The sequence below is a fragment of the Camelus ferus genome, chromosome 3 (genome assembly GCF_009834535.1).
Source record: "Camelus ferus isolate YT-003-E chromosome 3, BCGSAC_Cfer_1.0, whole genome shotgun sequence".
NCBI classification, from domain to species: Eukaryota; Metazoa; Chordata; class Mammalia; order Artiodactyla; family Camelidae; genus Camelus; species Camelus ferus.
In genome coordinates, this window is record NC_045698.1 from 103,237,124 (window position 1) to 103,257,281 (window position 20,158).

At 40.5% G+C, this 20,158-nt stretch overlaps 1 protein-coding gene and 1 long non-coding RNA gene across 7 annotated transcripts in view; both read right to left on the reverse strand.

Annotated features, from left to right (window-relative positions):
* Positions 1–20,158, reverse strand: part of PPP2R2B (protein phosphatase 2 regulatory subunit Bbeta) — a 424,375-nt gene that overhangs the window by 310,052 nt on the left and 94,165 nt on the right. Inside the window, exon 1 of one of the 6 annotated variants that reach the window (XM_032477045.1) lies at positions 9,059–9,553. The exons of the other annotated variants lie outside the window; for them this stretch is intronic. The gene's annotated coding sequence lies outside the window, so the exon portion shown is untranslated. Of the gene's footprint in view, positions 1–9,058; positions 9,554–20,158 lie in introns of those variants that run through there. 6 annotated transcript variants of the gene reach the window in all.
* Positions 788–19,978, reverse strand: LOC116662759. Its single transcript, XR_004318780.1, has 4 exons — positions 19,969–19,978; positions 8,788–8,798; positions 6,414–6,417; positions 788–862 (listed from the first exon to the last, which is right to left on the reverse strand). It is a non-coding gene; the product is annotated as an uncharacterized LOC116662759 (long non-coding RNA).

A 20,158-nucleotide genomic window follows, 5' to 3' on the forward strand; every position in this document is an offset into this window, starting at 1 on the left:
AGGATAAAAGGATTTTCAATGACTTACAACACCTTACATGGCCCTGTACCCCCTTTCATTGACTAATCTCATCTTTCACTATATTGCCTCTTCTTTCCAGGTATGCTGGCCTCCTTGATACTGCTTGAAAATACTATACTGGCCTTTTGAATACTTTGCATTGGCAGTTTCCACTTTCTGAAATGCTTGTACCTTGGATGTCCATGTGGCTAATTCTCTCACCTCCAAGATTTTGCTTAAATACCACCTTCTCAATGAAGCCCACCCTGATCACCCTATTTCAAACTTCTGACCTGTCCTCTCCATCTGCCTCTCCCACGCTGCCATTTTTTCTTATTCCTATTCCACATACCTCTCACCCTTTTCTACACTCTTTTTCCTTCCATAGAATATCACTTTCTACTGGATGGTAGAATTTAATGTATTACCCTTATTTATTTTCTGTTTCCCTCCTCTCTAGAATGTAACTCAAAAAGGGCAGGAATTTTTGTTTTGGTCATTGACATTATCTCACAGTTTCTAAGTAAGTACCTGGTACATCAAAAAAAATCAAAAACAAAAAAACATAGGTATTCAAAAAAATTGTTGAATGAACGAAGCCGGGGTGGATCTATGGTTCTGATATAGGTAGGTATTTTTGACAACAAAGACAGAACATGAGAACAGTTCCCCCCAAAATTTCATGGGTAAAAGAGTTCGAAGAAATGTCAAGAGAACCTTCTTAAAAAAGAGAAGTCACTGGTTAAGAAAAATTAAATGGGATATTATAACCTCATCTTGGCAAGTCCTGGGATATATTAGTATATTAAAGGTTCTGAGAAGTCCTGCAGGCAATAAAGGCAAAAAATAGGATTAACTTTATCTTTCTCTGGATTCTTTCGGGATTACTTTATTTTTGATTTTCTAGAGTGTGAACATGATATGCTTAGGTGAAGGATTTGGGGCATTTATCCTGCCTGTTATTCTCCAGGCTTCTAGGATCTGTAGTTTCATGTCTGACAATAATTGGGGGAAATTCTTAGTCATTATTGTTTCAAATATTTCTTCTGTTTTTTTCTTTCTTCTTATTCCCATTATGTGTATGTTATACCTTCTGTAGTTATCTCACAGTCCTTGAATATTCTGTTCTTTGTTTTATTTACTTTTCAGTTTTCAAGGATCCTATTAACATATCCTTTAGCACAGAGATACTTCCTCAGCTGTGTCCAGGCTTCTAAAAAGCCCATCAAAAGCATTCTTCATTTCTGTTATAGTGTTTTTCACGTCTAGCATTTTTTTTTTCAGTTCTTTCTTAGGATTTTCACCTCTCTGCTTACATTGCCCATCTATTCTTACATACTGTTTACTTTATCCATTAAAGCTCTTAGCATATTAATTACAGTTGTTTCAAATTCCTAGTCGGATCATTTCAACATCTCTGCCATATCTGGCCCTGATGCTTTCTTTGTCTCTTCAAGTTGTGTTTTTTGCCTTTTAGGACACCTTGTAATCTTTTCTTAATAGCTGGGTATAAAGTACTGGGTAAAAGGAACTGTTAGAAATAGGCCTTCAGTAATGTAACGGGGAGACGAGAGGAGAGGGGAAGCATTGTATCGTCCTATGATTAGATCTCTGTCTTTTGATGAGCCATTGGCTCTGGGCTATGAACTTCATTAATGTTTACCAGTTTGTCTTTCCTCTTCAGTGGGACAAGATGGCTAAAGTGGCCTGGAGTTGGGTGTTTCCCTTCCTCCAGGTCAGTGAGGCTCTGATAAAACCCCAGGATGTTAGGCTGTGGTTAACCAGTTCCTCCTGAGGGTAGCCCTTGTTAAGAAGAACAGAATATGCTCTGGCATATTTCAGAATGGTTCCTTTTCCCCTTCTCCTGCTGGAAGGACATGGAATTTTTCTCTGCTTTTTATGGTGAGAACTTTGGTGACCTCCTGGAGGTAAATTTCACAAAATCGTGGACCCCCTATGACTAGGCTCCCTTGGAGTTTTTAACTCTGAGACTTGTCCACACAGAGCCTCTAGCAATTCATCAATTACAGTTTAGACTTTCCCACCCTGGCACTGGTTCTCAGAGTAGTTTCCACTTGTGAGTCTCTGCTCTGCTAAGTCAAGACTCCCTGTATTCATCTGCCTGTCTCTCCATAAGGGCAGCAATTTACACCGTGTCCTCCCCTCTCCCACAGATCTAAGAAGAGTCATTGATTTTTTTCAGTTTGTTCAGTTTTGTATTTACTGTTATGGTGGAATGGCAACTTCCAAGCTCCTTACTGTGGGACTGGAAACTGGAAGTCTTAACTTTTGTTGGACACAACATCAAACTTAGGAAAAAAGGTTTATGTATTATCATGTATAAGGGAAATGAGGAGCAGTTGTCAGTGTGGGTGGGCTCCGGAGACAGAAAGCTGTGTTTGTAGTTTGGCTTTGCCATTCATGAGAATTACATTTGTGTCTCTAAGCCTTAGTTCTCGTATTTGTAAAATGGAGGCGGTAACTATATCACAGTTTGGAATACCTAGAATAACAAACACTCCCACCATTTTTTAAACTAGACAGCAGTCTGAATGCCTATGATCTACCAGGTGTTATCCTAGATGCTGGAGACACCAAAGCAGAAACTGGCCCCTGGCCTCGTGGAGCTGATGTTCTATAGGCAAGAGACAGACTAGAAACATGTAAACTAGTAAGTGATCATTTTATCATTTTCTAATGGTGATAGTAGTATGAAGAAAGTAAATCAGGATGATGTGATAGAGAGGGATAGAGGGCTGCCTTAGATTGGATAGCCTAGAACAGGGGACACCTGCACTGAGAGCTGAACAGCGAGCACCCAGCCAAGCCACAATCTTTCTGGAATAAAACAGCACCACAGCAGAGGGAAGAACAAGGACAGAGGTGTAAAGGCAGAAGTAAGTTTGGCTCAGTCAGGATTGGATGAAAAGTCCACGTGGCTGATCATGAGAAGTACAGGAGAGAAACGGCACCTATATAGCTTTCAATGACAGTAACATCTCTGGACCCTTTGTTGAGGGGTGACCTCTCAATTTATCATCCTTTTTTGGGAGGAACGGGAAGGAGAGTGGTCCTAGAGAGATTCTAACAGTAACCCAGTGGTCTGGGGAGGAAGGGGGATGCAATTATCAGAGCCCTGGTATTCAGGGGGATGGGACCAGCCTGTTTTGAGCAGGTTTCCAGGTTGGGGTGGTGACCATTGCTCTCCACCACCCACCAAAAAGGGCAGTGGAGTTAGGTGGATATGAATAATCAACCTAGAGGATAAAAGAATATGAATTAAAAACTCAGAAGAAAAGGTCCATACCTGGGTGTTAATGACATTGTGGTTCCCCTGATCTCCAGTGCTCTCATTTCTGTCAAAGCCTACACTCATTTCTCTTAGTCAACACATTTGTCTAAAAATTCTCTCTTGTGTATTCTTTCTCCACCTCCCTCTTTTTGGAGGATGGAGACATGTCTCTTGGGTCTAAACTAAATATCCAAGAAAATGCTCAGCAAACACCACATGCTATTACTTTTGACTCATAAAAGCCCAATTACTCATCATACCATAATTAAGTCCTTCTCCAGACACAAAACCCTCCGCACATGCCCAGTGAATATAAATTTTCACTGGTGTTCATTTGACCTTGTCAAAATAGCCTGAAAATTCTGTCCCTCTGGTGCCAAGGATAATTTTTTTAGCGCTCTTTTCCATAACAATAGTTGAAAGCAGGAGAAAGTGATATCTCTGTAACTCAAACCAGATCCTTGTGCAATAACACACGGGCAAGCGGCAACGTAATGAAGTTGTTTCACGTGGGCGTGCTCTTGTTCCTCAACTTCATGTTTCTGAAGGCAGAGCCGACCTGTTTGTTATTCTTCAGCTCCACAATGGGAAAGGGAGGTGAGAGGATAGCTGACCTCCCTGCAGCTTCGGACAAGATTTCTTAAGAAGAATGCTTCCTCGCAACAGGCCTCCTTTGGAAATGTTCAGAAATACTCTCGCTCATCTCTCCTTTATAAATAGGCAGCATTTCTTAACTCATCTCAGTCCAGTCAAGGGTACCTAATGGCATCAACTCAAAGATTCAGGGCTTGTTGGCCTTATAGGGATTTGACCCAGATGTCATCTTCCTTCTTTCTCAAGTTCTTGGCTTCTGAGGCATTTCATTATTCTTAGCAACTCTATCAGAGGGTTGGCATAGAAGAGAAAGTTCAGGCCACTTCTAGCTCTACATTAGCAAGCATGAGGAAAGTCTGGCTGGGTGGTAAAAAAGTTTGAAATTGTCCAAAGTGAGGTCTGAGGATTCTCTGTAGGTTTTCATTCTACTCATCTTGTCTTGTTTTATCAGGAATAATTGAACACTGACTACAGATTATCTTAATTGCTGACTAATAAAGAAGTTACTTGCTCAGATCTTCAGTGTAGACCATCATGGAAGTTGACTTGTGTATGTGATTGCACATGTGGGCACACCCGTGTGTATGCATTTGTTCATGGGTGTGCACACACATGTGTGAGTTTTGTTTCTTTTTAATGTGGGTATAAATGGATTAATCTAAACTCTTTTCTACAACCTCCAGCAGCTAATCCAGCTCTGGTTGTTAGCAACAATCTTGTATATATCCCGCCATTCTCCCCAAGGCATCAGGAGAGGTCCAAACTCTTTGGACCTTCCTTAGTATGTCTGTGCTTAATTATTTAGACTGGCTCAACCCACTGACTCTGGAACTATTCACACCATGTCACTCCATTTCTTTTTTTATTTATTTCACAATCATTTCCAGGGAATCAGGATTCTTAAATTCAAATCCTTTTGTGTTTTAGAGCTTGTCAAGCGATCAGCCCACCCATCAATGTTCTATCCTAGTTTTAAGGGATCGGTAAATTACCTAAGATCAAACCTTTGGACAACAGAAGCCACAAAGAGAGTGAAGAGTCCAGCGGTCCAGGTGGCTACATCCTTTCCTCCAGTTGAGGTCTTCTATATGAGCATCACATTTGTGATAGTGATACACGAGGTCACAGAGCAGTGAGAAAAGGAAAACTAACCACCCAGGAGATGCCAAGAGATGCCTCCTGATGAGGTGTGACAAGAGAAAAGCCTTGAGGAGGAGGGAAGGGAGAGAAAGTGAAATCCATCAGAGATATTATAGCTGTGCAGGTACGAAAGCAGCCCTGAGCATCTGAAGGACAGTCTACGAAATGATGTTTCTTTACCTGTAACAGCATTAAGCATGCTAAAATGTCCATGTGGGAATTAGAGTGTATGCTATTTTAATTAAAGCTAATTGTATTCTATGTTGGAGTTGTTAACTAATTCTGTTGCTCTCTGAAAAACTCCAGTATTAAAAAAAAAAAATAGCCTTTGCTTCAGCAGCTGAGATTTCAAGTAAAAGGGATTGGAAAATAATCCCATGTGTTTCCAGTTGGTTGAATTGTTTGCTTGTAAAGTTATTTCCTAAGATTTTTTTTTCAATTAACATATTAGATCCTTGAGGAGTACGCTGGATAAATGCCCAAGTTGCTCTTTGGTTAAGTAGAAAAGCACAAAGACTCTGTTCTGGGAACCCAATCCTCTGATTAGTGAGCAGGTCAGACCTCACCTTAATTATTTCTTTTAAAAATCAAAAGACTTTTCATGATTATTTGAGAGAGTATTTTTTTTTCCCATTCTCTATCAGATAAGCATTTTGGCTATGGTTACTGATTCTTGGGTAAAAATGAAAGAAAAAGCCAAACCTATTATCAACCATACTTGTGATGGTATTAGTGATTGCTTTGTTTTGTTCTGAAATTTCTACTTCAGGCAGAGTTCCAAGCATCTAGATAGAAGCAAAATGAAACATGTAAACTAGGAGCATGTGGCTTATTGTGACAAATAGACCCTATGAAGAGTTAGAAGAGGTAACGTTTTACAAGTGAGGGGGGAAAAATGTGTGTACGTGTGTGGGGGTGACTAGGGGTAATTTTGGCCTCAAAGAATGTGTGTATGTACAACTCTACTAGGTTTTGCCGCAGCTCAAATTTTAAAGCCAAATATTTGAAACTTAGATCTTATTTCATCAAAGCTGAAAGAGAAATCAGAGAAGAGAACACACATTTTTTTGAGTCAGAGGTGTTGTTAAGGTGCACCAGGTCTCTAAGTGGTAATGTCTGTCAACAGGCAGGGCTGGCCTGGATTCAGAATGATGGAGACGGAGAGACTTGCCTTTGGTTTTGAAAAAATAGATGAGAAGTCATCACTCTCTCACTGCCACGCATTCCTACTTTACCAGTTACTGTTGATTCGTTTATGCATTTATTCTTTCATTCCACTATTATGTGTTGAATGTCTACCAGATACAGGGCACTAAAGACACGACAGTAAGCCAGACAGACTTACACTCAGTCCTTACAGTCTAATGAAGGATGCAGACAATTACACCAGACTTAACTACGCTGCATGATTCATGCTAACATGGGGGAGGGCTGTACCTCTGGGAGCACTTAGTAGGTCCACGAACAATATTTGGGGATGGTGTTGAGCTGTCAGGAAATAAATTCCCTGAGGAAGTGGCATTTCAGCTGAGGCCCCGGAAGTGTGCGCCAGGTAAGGGAGAAGAGGGGAAAAAATGTTCTAATGGTGTTTTGCTGGAACTAAAAGAAGTTTGGTACAGCTTAGGTATAAAGTTTGCAAGAGGATGGAAGAAAATATGGCTGGAGGAGTGAGAAAATCTTAAGAGTCATGCAGAGTTGAGACCTGACTTCTGAGGTCCACATAGGCTTAGAATCAGACAGAGCTAGGCTTGACTCAGAGTTCTGATCTTTCCCATCAGCTTGGACAAATGACTTCACTTCACAGCCTCATTTTTCTTATCTATATAATAGGGATATATCAACTTCATAGGATTGCTTGGAAAATTAAATGATGGAACATGTCTCTACCTGGCAGATCAGAGCAGTCAATAAATGGGAGCTATCGCTGTTATGGCCATGAATGGCATTCTTAAGAGGAATAACATCTCAGAGAAAGTAAACTCTCTTGTCATCATTTTGGGCATCAGCAAAGCTAGATGTGTTGACATTTTGGGGTGGGGTAACTTCCCGATAAGACTTAGTTACTTGTTCTTTATGAGAGATTAATTTTACCTTTAGTTCCAAGAGAGCAAAGATTTCCCAATATAAGCAGTGAAGTCACTCGACAGAATATCACTGTAGGCATTATGTCCATCCACCATTATACTCATCGTCCTGGTCATTCACGCTGCTTAATAAGACCCTCAATCTACCATCACATCCCCCTTTGAGTGGACATGGGAAGTTAAGTGAAATAAACCAATGACCCTATACAAGCATTCCCAATATGTGATAGTTTCTTTTTGTTATCAGCCTTAAGACTCCTGGTAAGTAGGAAAAAATAGCCAAGACATGGAAGCAGCCTAAATGTCCATCAAAGATGAATGGATAAAGAAATTGTGGTGTGTCTATATATATATACACAATGGAATGCTACTCAGCCATAAAAAGAATGAAACAATTCTATCTGCAGCAACATGGATGGACCTAGAGATTATCATACTAAGTGAAGTAAGTCAAAAAGAGAAAGACAAATACCATAGGATATCACTTATATGTGGAATCTAAAACATGAAACAAATGAACTTGTTTACAAAACAGAAACAGAGTCCACAGACATAGAAAACAAACTTATGGTTACCAAAGGGCAAAGGTGGGGAGGGATAAATTCAGAGTTTGGAATTAGCAGATATAAACTACCACATATAAAATGGATAAACAACAAAGTCCTACTGTATACCACAGGGAATTATATTCAATAGCTTGTCATAACCCATAATGATAAAGAATCTAAAAAAGAATATATACATGTATAACTGAATCACTTTGCAGTACACCAGAAACTAAAACAATGTTGTAAATCAACTATACTTCAATTAAAAAACCCAGCCCTAGACAGTTATTACAATGAATGGTTTCGAAAAGAAAGATGGGTCTATTGAGATTCTCACAGTCATTTCCATTGCTTTTCACATCACTAGGCTCAACAAAACCTCTCTCTATAGATAGGAGGGCACTCACAGAGGGAACAAGCCAAAAGAAGTCTGTTGTCTCATTTGTTTAGCCCCAAAGACCATGGGCTTGGTTTTTCTGTAGGAGCGCCGTGAACCTGCAGTACTGAGCATTTATTCCATGCCAGGTACCCAGGATCACAGAGATAAAGGACACACTTCATGCCCTCCTAAAGGCCATTGGTTGCCGTGGGAGACAGATAGCCAGTAAGTTAGCATTTTTTTTCAGTGTTTTCCAATGGCCAGTGCCTGGGCTAAGTGATTTACATATTTTATTAGAGTTGATAGTCTAAACAACTTTTTGTACTAGGCAATGTTAATTTCAATTTGCAGGTAAGAAAACTGAGATTTAAGAGTTGTACCTAGCAACCTGCCCAAGGATAGACAGGTAAGATGTGGCAGAGCTGGAACTGAGCAGAGGCTATCTTATCTCAGAGCCCTGTGTTTGAGTGCTAGGCCACCCCACTCCCCAGTTCCTGACGGCGTGTAAGGAGCTTACTATGATGTGTGGTGTCCAGTGTACTAACTACGATGGAACCAATGTTGACAGAAGGCAGAGAGAGAGGAGGGGAGCGATGGAGCAATTTCCCAAGGTGGGTGCCCTCTGCATGGAGTTTTGAGGGCCGAGCAGGAGTTGGCCAGGTGAGAAGTGTGAGGAAAGGAGCCACTCTCTGAGTGAGAGTGAACACCATTTCAACCTCCTTCAAGAAGAGGATGACTTTAAGGAGACACTCAGAAGAGCTCTCAGTTATCTGTATCAAATAAAGGCCACGCATGGAACAGAATCTCTAAAATTCATGTCTCTTTGGCTTCTGTATAGATAATGTTTTTATTTATTTCCATCCGGCCTTGTTCCACCAAGGTTTTGAGATAAAATTCATTTCATGGTTTTTATGCAGTGACCTTCCTAATTAAGCTTTTCTCAACACTGTCATGTTCGTCTTTGTATTCCCTGAGCCATATGCACAGCGACTTGAATAAAAGTTGAATTGAATTTACATACTTTGAGCACACTGAAAGTAGTTAGCAAGGGCAACTGGTCCCAGAAGCTTGGTGGGTGGCAAGGAAAGCTGGCCCAAAAACCTAAAAAAAAAAAAATCTCTTAGGTTGAGTACCGTATTTCACTGAATCTAAGATGCCCCTGATTAGAGGGCATACTGTTACTTTATGGGCTACTAAGACAGAAAAACAAAAACAAAAACAAAAACAAAAACACCCCAGCAAATTAATACAATGTTAAGTCACTATCTATTGTAAGATGCAATCTGATTTCAGATATGTTAAATACAAAAGATGTGTGTCTTTAATGAGAGGATTTACGGTGATGATACCCAGCTCTCCACAAGCCCAAATAGAAATTCTAAAAATTCATGATACTTTGATTGAAAGTGAGAGGAAATGAAAATTTTTTGCCTTTCTAGGTTGTGATTTGTCTAACAGTCCAAACCTTAAAGATTCTGGAAATACTTTGATTCAGCAATTGTACCTCTAAGAATTGAACTTAAGGAAATAAACGTAACAGTTCATATGGAAGTCATCAAAGAATTATTTATAGTCACAAAAACTAAAGAAGAAATAACCTAACATCAAATATATATATATATATATATATATATATATATATATATATATATATATATATATGAAATATGCTAGAGTTATATAATAGATTAAAATGACAGAAATATTTAAATGGTGAAACACTTTATATATCAGGTAATAAAGTTTTGAAAATCAGGTAATATATGTTGTAAGACAAAGTTACTGCTGTGAAAGAAAAACCCACTTACATTTCATATTTACATAGGAATAAAGTCTTAAATGACACGTACCAAAATGTTTACAGGAGCTGTCTGGCTAAGGGATTTTAGTTAATCTTTTTCTTTTCTCTATGTTCTAATTTTTCAAAAATTGGGAAACCAAATACTATTTAGACTTTTAAGTAAACAATATGGAAGTAGATAATGAAAAATTAACCATCTTGACTTAGAAACTTCATTTTCTATGGTACAGACTCTGGAATCTTTCTCATTTCCTAAATGAGCCTGGCTGGGCTGGTTCCAAACGAAGCCCTGTTTGAAAGGTGTCGGAAAGGCTGTTTGATTCCTAATCTGAAATACAACTTCATCCCCTGGGGTTTTCCCTCAAAAGCTGATACCAAACATGAGAAAATAAATACTGCAGAACCACAAGTAGGCAACGGGTCTGGGAACTCCAACTCTGTGATGTCATCTTAGTCTGAGGCAAAGTGTAAGACCCTGAGCTCAGGCAAGGCACATTCCAGGTCCTACAATGGGGAGGGAGGGCGGTGATTAGAAGCCAGGGTTAAGCCTCAAGTTTTACCATGGCTAAAAAGGAAAATCCTCTGGATCTGTCTCTAAGCACCACACCTGCTACAAATTCACAGTTTTTGGCAAGTTGCTTATAATTCTTCATAAATGAGGTCATTTCTTGAGAGATAAAGCCTTGGTGGCCTAGACCCCACCTAAGGATAAAGTGCTATACTAGATTGTACCTCTTTATATAGTGAACTGGTCTTCCCAGAGTTAACAGGAGATACTTTTTTTTCTTAAATGGCCAATCACAGACTTCCTGCTTGAATAGGCAAGCCCCAAAACATGCATTCTACTTGTATATTTTATCCTCTACCTCACAAGTTGCCTTTTGATATATTGTTTCAATATAGCTTTATATTGATTTATAGCTTGTTCTAAAAAAAAACAAGCTGTTCTTTATACTTTCAAACATTATATATCTAACTCTTCCTTAATTCAAAGCTCAGTTTATATAAAAATTTTATTTTGCTATCAATTTTTATTTACTTGTTTATAAGACTTGGGTTTGTCATTTCGTTTGTCAGCTCTGCAAGTTTTGATCCATTTGTAACCTATGTATCAATCATCTATCTTTCTTTTGCATACTAAATTTCTTTTGGACAGTTGTAACCAAAAGAATAAAATATTTCAAATGACATGGAAACCTAGGTCAAGGGGAGGGGGGTTGGACTGGAGGAATGTTTGGGTGTTTTAGTAGGCATTTGCTATTTATCTTTCTTGCGTTGCTTTATTCTTCTTCTGAATAATAGCACCTTCACTTCTTTGGAGAAACTTAAACTTTTCACCCTGCATTGTCTTAATAGGGTTGCCAATCCTAGTGTCTTCGCCTCCTGGCTGCAGATCTAGCCCTGGCTAATCAGAATATTTCATCTACCTGGCCAGGATAAATGACCCAGGTATGGGGACCTAATTCAAACCCAACAATCAGAGAACTTCTCTGGAATTACATATGGATACTGAGAAAGGAGAATTTTTCTCTTCATGTTCATCTTGGATTTTAAGCCATGGGAACACAAATCTGGAGCCAAATCCTACTTGTTCTGGCCACGTTGGAGAAGCCCATTAGCAGGAGGGAAAATAAGGCTACTACCCAAAGAGAACCAGCACTGAAAGGGAACAGAGTGATGTACAGGCACATTTAATGACACATCTAGAGACAGGATGCCACCTCCACCCCTTAATTTTCCAACAAAATCCCTTTCCTGTTTTTGGTATGAGCCTGTTGGAGTTTCTACCATTGGAAACTGCCCACGTTCTTAACAAATACTTGATCTTCTGACTACCTTCCAAATCACACAAGGTACATAACATATGCTCTTTATGCATGTAGAATTGGCTGCACTCTGCTGAATTCTTTATCATAAGAGCACACCAATAGTTATAGTTTTATTAAAATAGCATTAGAGTGCAGTTACCCTAAAAAGGCTATGAGTGACTTCAGTGTTGTATTTTCCATAAGCTGCAGGCTGACCACAGAATTGTGCCTCATCTGTTGGGTCCTCTGCCCTTGTGTTCAGACTTTAGTCCTAAACTGGGCACATTTATCCACTCCTGATGCAACTAGAGCCTCAATTTTACCTTCCCTGAGATCCAGCAGAGTCAGAGGCATGGGGTGGGTTTCCTAGCACTGTGTCTTCTTGGTTCTTAAGATGATCAAAGAACACTTAGAAAGAAAATGATTATGCAGCTATATAAGATACAGTAAGATTTTACAGAAATCCAGGCTGACTTTAGAAGGCAGCTGGAAAACAGGACACTCGCCCTCCCACCCTCTCCTCTCCCAAACAAATGCCATATGTCTGTTCACAATGCATTCTGGCTCACTGCTACATGGTTGACCTTCGATACTGAAAAGATGCCAGAACTCTTGGGACCTAGTTTTCCCTTCAGCTCATTGTTCCAGTCACATGTAATATGGTTGAGGAAAAAATGGCAATTATGATAAGCAGGCCTGCAATTCTTTAAAGCAGTCCATCAATTTTATACTGCTTTCCTAGGGGTGCTACCGCAAGGTACCACAAACCAGGTGACTTAAAACAAAAGAAATCTACTGTCTCATAGTTCTGGGGGTTAGACATCTCAAATCAAGTTGTAGGTAAGGCTCCCTCTGAAACCTACAAGGGAAGATCTTCCCCTGCTTCTCCTAACTTCTAGTGTTTGCCAACAATCCTTGGGCTTCCTTGGCTTACAGATACACCTGCCTCCATTGTCACATAGCTGTGTTCTTCCTGCCTCTCTCTCCTCTTCTTATAAGGACACCAGTCACACTGGATTAGGATCCACTCTAATTCAGTATGACCTCATTTTAACATGATTATAGCTGCAAAGATCCTACTTCCAAATAAGATCACATTCATCATGGGTTAGGACTTCATCACCTCTCCTGGCAGGACACAATTCAATCCATAATAGCTTTAGTGTTGCCCCTGATGAGAATATGTGCTTGTTATAAAAATAGTAAAATTATTAACAGACATATAAAGAAAAAAGTAAAAATCATCCAGATTCCTATCACCAAAAATAACCATGTTGGCAATCTGGTAAACATCTTTCCAAATGTTTCTCATACAGACCAAATGGTTTCTTTCTTGTTTCTTGAGGAAGGCCTATATTGCCATAAACTTCCCTCTTAGAACTGCTTTTGCTGCATCCCATAGACTTTGGAAAGTAATGTTTCCATTTTTGTTTGTCTCAAGGTTCTACCTGATTTCCCTTTGATTCCCTCATTGACTCAATGGTTTTTTAGTGGCACGTTGTTTAGTGTGGGACTCCTATAATGTGAATGTTGGCGTGCTTGATGTTATCCCAGAGAGCTCTTAAAATGTTCGCATTTTTTAGTTTGTTTTCCTTTTTGCTGTTCTTATTGGGTGATTTCCATTAGTCTATCTTCCAGATCACTTATGTATTCTTCTGTCTCACTTAGTCTCCTATCCCTCCTTCCAGTGTGTTTTTCATTTCAGTTATTGTATTCTTCTGCCTGAACTGGATCTTATACTTTATAGCTCCTTGTTAAAATTCTCACTCTGTTCATCTATTCTTTTCCCCAGTTTAATTAGCATTCTTATTACTAATACTCTGAATTCTTTATCTGGTAAATTGTTTATTTCTGTTTTATTATTTACTTTTTCTGGGGTTTTCTTTTGCTTTTTTAACTGAGACCAGTTCCTCTGTTCTTTCATTTTGCTTAACTTTCTCTGTCTTTATGAATTTAGGTGAAACAGTTATCTATTGCAGCCTAGAAGTGGTGTCTTTATGTGGGGGTGTCCATATACAGTCTGTGTGTGCCCAGTGCCTTTAGTGGAGGAGCTGGATTCTATGTGAACACAACACATCTTTCCTCAGGGTGTGCTGATAGCTATCACCTTGGTAGGAGATGGGCCTGGAGATGGAGGGGCTTGGACCAGATCCCTAGGCTAGGGAAGGCATGAGGTGAGGCTTGCCCCTCCGCTCAGTAGTTATCACTGCCCTCTTAGGGGCAGGGACAGACCCCAAGTTGATGGAGCAGAAACTCTGAGGACCAAGTCTGAGCTGTCACTTTAAGTACGTTCTTCCCTCTCCCAGCATCAGTACCCTTGCCCCAGAGGGGAGCAGTGCTGGAACAAGAGGGTCTGTGTGGGCTCTCAGCTCATGATAGGGCATGGGCTGCAACCAGCCAGCTATGGACATAGGTCCAGATTGCCTCTGATGCAACGCCTGTGCTAGGGCCATCAGTGGCAGCTACCACCTAGTCTAAGTCAAATTGGTCCATCATAGCTGATTACTTCCCCCAGCATCCACAGCTCCTGCCCTGCTGTGAAGCCACACGGCAGTGCAGGTAGAGCCTGCGTGGGCTCTCAGCATGTATCAGGGCAGGGGATGTGGTGGTCCAGCTGCTGTCAGGGATCAGGACCACCTCTGATGCACTGCCTGTGTAACTGCCAGTAATGGCTGCCCTGCTGCACTCAGATGCCACCCTGGGCCCAAGTCACCTCTGTGGCCCACAGCCAAGCTCTCTCCTGGGTTGTGGCTGCCCTACCTCCGGTGCAGAGCTGTGAGGTGACTTAAGCGGGGCTGGAGAATTTGCTCAGCTCAGGCTGGGGCATGCACTGAAGTGGTTGTGGGAAACTGGGCAGCCACTGGAGCAGCCCTCAGTTCGACCTCTCTGCCCTGCCTCTGGAGCAAGCCAGCACTCGCACACTCCTCACAAGCAGAGTCCAGACTTCCCCAGCCCTCCTATTGGTCCCAGCAACCCTCCAGCCTGCCAAGGGAACTCATCTGCCCTGTGCCGGAACCCAGGACTGGGGCGGCCAATATGTGGCTCGAACTGCTCACTCCCCAGCTTGGATGTCTGCCTGTGTGATCTCCCTTTTTCTCTGAGTCCCCTCCCAGGGGCACAGGTCCTGACCTGACTGCTTCTCTTCTCTTCCTACCTGATTTCATGTGGCTCTTTCTTACAGTCTTGGTTGTATAAGAGCCTTTCCACCAGTTTCCAGTTAGTTTTCAATGAGAATTATTCCACATGTAGATGTTTTCTGGGGATGTGAGATCCATAGCCTCCTACTCTACTTACTTGATCGACCCCCGCCCAAATGGTTTCTTTCTTTACCATCAGAAATAAGTCAAACTGAAGGACAAAGGTGGTTAAAGTTGTCTGCTGTTTCATGCAAATTACAATAAATGATGCTATGATACACCTTTTTTTCTTTTTCCTTCTCTTTCTCTTTTTCTGTCCCACTTGTACAATTGCCTCTTTAGGATAAATGCCTATAAATAAAATGTCCACATAGAATGAAAATATATACTTAATTCATTTTACCAAATTATCCTCCAGAAAGGATACATGAACTTTTACTTCCACCAATAGTGCATTAAAGTTCTAATTTCTCCCACCTGCTTTGCCATATTGATTACAAGTATTAATGAGATACATAAACTAAACTTTAAATTTATGAATATTTATAAATATGTTCTCCTGTGTAGAATTCTAAACTATAGTTCCTCTTTATTCTTAGGTAACAAACATGAATCCATAATTTTGTCCATAATTTTGTGTTTTCTTAATTTTATTTTTTAATCTTTAAACCTTTGACACATCTACACATCCAGATTCTTTCTTTCTTTCTTTTTCTTTTCTTTTTTTCTGATATATGGTATGGAGTTACAATCCAGAGATTCCAATTGAGTTTCTTTTCTTCATTTTGATTTTTAATTCACTCTAAAGATGTTACGGTTTGGGAATGTGAATGGGGAATTCAGTGTGCTTCTTGTTCCCCTTTCCAAGTGATCAGGTTTATTCAATATAAGGCCTTATACTAATTCACAGAAAAATGTATCTTCAAAAAGCAATCAGGGACCTAACATTAAGCACACAGTAACAAGCAGCACTTTCACTCTATGAGCCTTGATAATCATAGTTAATTGAATTTCTTGGCAATCTTGCTATAACTACCCCCTTTCTCTCCCACTCAAAATAGCCTATGAGATTGTGAGACTATATAAAATTAGAGGGTTAATCTTTAATTGATTCTACTTTGTTTTCTTTAAATTGCAATATTGGTGAACTTAGGTCTAATTATCACTACTTCAAATTACTTGCAAATCATTTTCCAACTCATTTTATAACAGATTTGAGGTTCAGACCCCTGGTTCCAAGAGGCATTGGAAAATTTTGATGGCAATAAGGCTAAAGCTGGGGGGAAATATGTTTTCCCCCAGAGAAAATCTGTAGGGAGCCATGTGAGAGGTTGCAAATCAAGCTTACCAAGACAATGGTTTCAGATAAAATGAAGACAACATCCCTGAGCCTCTCTTTCTCTGGACCCTCATGTGGACTCACAACTGAAGAAACATTGCTCTCAAAATACACCATTTTCCATACTGGCCTTTTCCTATTATATTTCCATTAGGTTGGTAGGAGATTCTGCCTATTCTTTTGGCCTTGTCAACGTGTGTTCAGGGAGCGGCTGCCCCAATGCCTCACCTCGGGTGGATGGTATTTCATGTCAGTGACTTGCCGTTTAACTGCAGACATCAGCCTCCTCATCCCTATCTCTTTAAATGAGTAAATGAATATAAATTAAAGTTTTAATCTCAGACTGTAACATCAATGGTATTCTCACTACAAGTCGTTTCATAATGGTCTTATTATTGTTCCTAAGTGCGACACATTGAGATGTTTCAATTGCTGAATTGCTGGTACATATATTCTTTGAGGAGAGGTATCCAGGTAACCATGGCAATGGTGTCTCCAGGCAGGATGGGAGTGGGGTGGGAAACTATTTCATTAATTGGAGGGAAGGGATTGAAAAGAGATTTTCAAGCTGTAGATCAGACAGAAGAGAAATCAGAGAGAAAGAAAAGGTAGACTTCACAATCTTATTTTCCTTTCATTATTAAATTATGCAACCCAGGGAAACTCTAAATTACTTGAAAGGTTTAAAGAAATCATAAGATTAAATAAAGCAGCCTTCTTAGCCTTTCCACACGATTACGGTGATGGTCCTGCATTTTATTTTATTTGGTTGGGTTTTTATATAGTTTGATTGAAATTCAATGTATCTCCTGAGAGAGCAGAATTGTGTCCTGTGATTTAAGGCGAAAAAAGGAAGAATATTCACGTAAGTGAGAAGGCTGTGTAGGTGGTACAGAGCTCGATTTATTCCAAGTTAATAGCACCTGAAAAAGCTGATTTTATCAGTAAAACTTATTTTCAATCTTACTTGCCTCCCCTCCCCCTTGGTAGGCAACACATTTTTTTTTTTAATGTATTTAAAGGTTAAAGAAATACTGTGAAGAGAAGTGGACATCTGGATGAGGAGGAGAAAAAAACCCAAATGACTGATATGGTTTCTCAGAGGAATCTAATATTCTGTTTTCATTGAAAAGGTACTGCAAATTGGTGATCAGATGAGCATCTGCTATTTAACTATATGTGCCCCTGCTATTTAACTATATGTGTACCTTGCTGCTTCAACTAACAGAAATGTTATAACAGGCAACTTAGGATTTGTAAAAACCCAATTACCCAGACACACAACCTGACTTCTAATACATGTAAGCCATAGTTTGTAGAATTCCTTTTTAAATTAGGCCAACATACGGCACCTTAGTGACCTGTGGTGAATCTCTCCACCTCCTGATGAATGCCCACTTCCATGTTCCCTGCACATTGTATCATCCGATTAACTCAGGAGGAAAAATAGCCAGAAAACATTACATGCAACTAATACCAACGGAAAAGAGGACTCAGCTGGATTCTGAGGATTCATTTCTCAAAGGGTCAGTCTACTTTTTAGCTATCACTGGGGAAGGCAACACAGCACATTTTATTTACAGAATTGTGGAAAGCAACCTAAAACTGGGTGGTTAATTATTAACCAAATGGATTTCATTTAAAAACAAACATTTCTTTTCTGCCAAACAGATTGCTATCTTGGAAAGCAGCTAATTCCCCAGAACGAGGCCAGAATTCATGGCATGAATTAGAACAGCTGTTTAGGTACATCTAAGTCCAAAGTACTGATTACCTTGCTCCCCACTGCAACCCAGAGGCTTTCAGTGACAAGGAGCTGAAGTTGTGCTGCTGCAGCTGCTTTTTTAAGGGCTGGGTTTCCAGGGTGTGCCCACTAGGAGAGTCAATGGGAAATACAAGTAGCAATTTATTTTCCTGAAAGTTTACAGGACAGTGGGGCCAGGCATTTTCAGCCTTGTCATCATGGATAACATGGTATTATATAATGCACACATGAGTCTAATTTTTGAAGGCAGAAAATCATCATGTGAGGCAATCAAATTTGAAAAAGAATATTGCTGATAATATGGAGGAAGAACTACTGTTTGCAACAAAGAGCTGAGGGCTAGAAAGGGCGGTAACCCATACCCGTGTCAGGTCTTTTGAATAACAAGGTGTTACTATGGTCCCCTGCTTTGTGGCCAGTGTGTTATCAGCTGTTGGCAACTCCTACCATCCAAAGAGAAGTAGGACTGTGCAGTGAATGAAGGGTGACCAGAAGGCTGAATGGCATTTCTTACACTTGGGTGGTTAATTCTAATCTATCACTTATTTTCTGAACCAATCCACTCACTGGTCACGTGGGTTCTATAAAGCAATTCATCTAAACCCTCTTTATCCTTGTGTTCCCTCCTAAACTGTAGCCATGTGAGCAGCAGCCTTACACAAAAGGACACACAACTAGCCAGTAGCTAGTAGAGCACAACTCCCCAAGTGCCAGCTTCAGCATTCCACTTGTAGGGGGTAGCAGATGCAGAGAGACAAGCCCCTTTTTAATTCCTTCCAAACTGGAGCTGAATTTTTCCTCAGAGTCTATTAGAACACCAGGAAGAACTCATATGCCACATGATGCTTGAATTCATGGTAATCGGTTCCTCCTTTCTGAGTTCTGGGGTGTAAATTAGGATATCCCATTGAAAGCTGCCCCTTCAAAAGACAGTGTCATCAGTGGTGCGCCTTTTCCGAGCCCCGAGTCTGCAGCCTAGTGTCAGCATCTCACATGACTGTGAGTCTATTAGCGTGAGCTAGCGTTGTACGGGGTATTTTTATTATCTGAAATCACAATGTAACTCCTAGGCCAAGAGATTACAATTTGTCACCAAATGTGGATGTAGGGAGAACAGTTCTTAGAATTTATGAAACCTTTTCTATGTCTGATTTGCATTGCAAATGGAGAAGTTAACCAGAGGTCTTGAGGAAATAACATAAATAAAACATGCCTTCACTACTGTAAACGCTCAATTCGTGCCAGAGGAGGCCGGGCCATTACAGAAGGATTGTTTCCATCTAAACAATTCCCATCTCCGGCATTTCCCCTCTGAAGCAGCTGCCAATAGAATGGGGGCTGGGTAGGGGGTTGTGGGGTGGGGAGGTCTGTTTGGGCAGCTTTGGCAAACACCCAGCAGAGGGAGCCTGAGGGGCTTTCTCTCGAAATCCAAAGCACAGTCTGTGATCCTGTTCTGTGTTGAATATTCTCACAGCTGAAGGAGAGACAGAAACCTGCTTTTCAACTCAGTTTGAGCCCCAAAGAACAAACTAGAGATCTCCGCATGGCCAGTGACCAAACAAGGCTCATTGCTTAAGGGTGAGAAAAACATCCCATGATATGATGCAAAACAGCCTTGGCAGGTTTACAGACACCATTCAAGGCCTCTTGAAATCTGAACTTCCACCCCACTGGACATTTGTTGTATTTCCACCCAGCACTTACTCCCTCTTCTTGTGACCATGATACCCAGTTCTGCTTCGGGTACATCTCTTCTCTATTCTCTGGCCCTGTGTGCTGTGATTTGTTCATGACTTCCACAGGCAAAGCATGTCACTAAGGTTAAACCAGTCTGTGAATTCCACCTCTGGTGACTGGGTCAAGGACAGCAGGGACCAGCATGTGACTCAAATATGGTCAACCAGGGTCAATGAAATTGATTTCTGTGGGTTTTCTGGAACTGTTGGAAAAGCGGACTCTCTCAGCTGCTGAGCTTCGAGCTTCGAGCATGAGATGATTGAGTCTTTGAGCGGCAGCCAGAGAATGGAGCCAGCAGACAGAGCCAAGATGAGATCAGGAGAAAGACAATAGATGCCTAGCACCAGGTCTGAAGTTTTATTCCCTTATGCCCAAGGCCAGCCCTATCCTCTGACTCTATTCAATGAGGCAATACAATCTCTTGTTGCTTAACTCAGTTTGTATCATACTTTTTAATTAAAAACATTTTTATTGAAGTATTATCAGTTTACAATGTTGCATCAATTTCTGGTGTACAGCATAATGTTTCAGTCA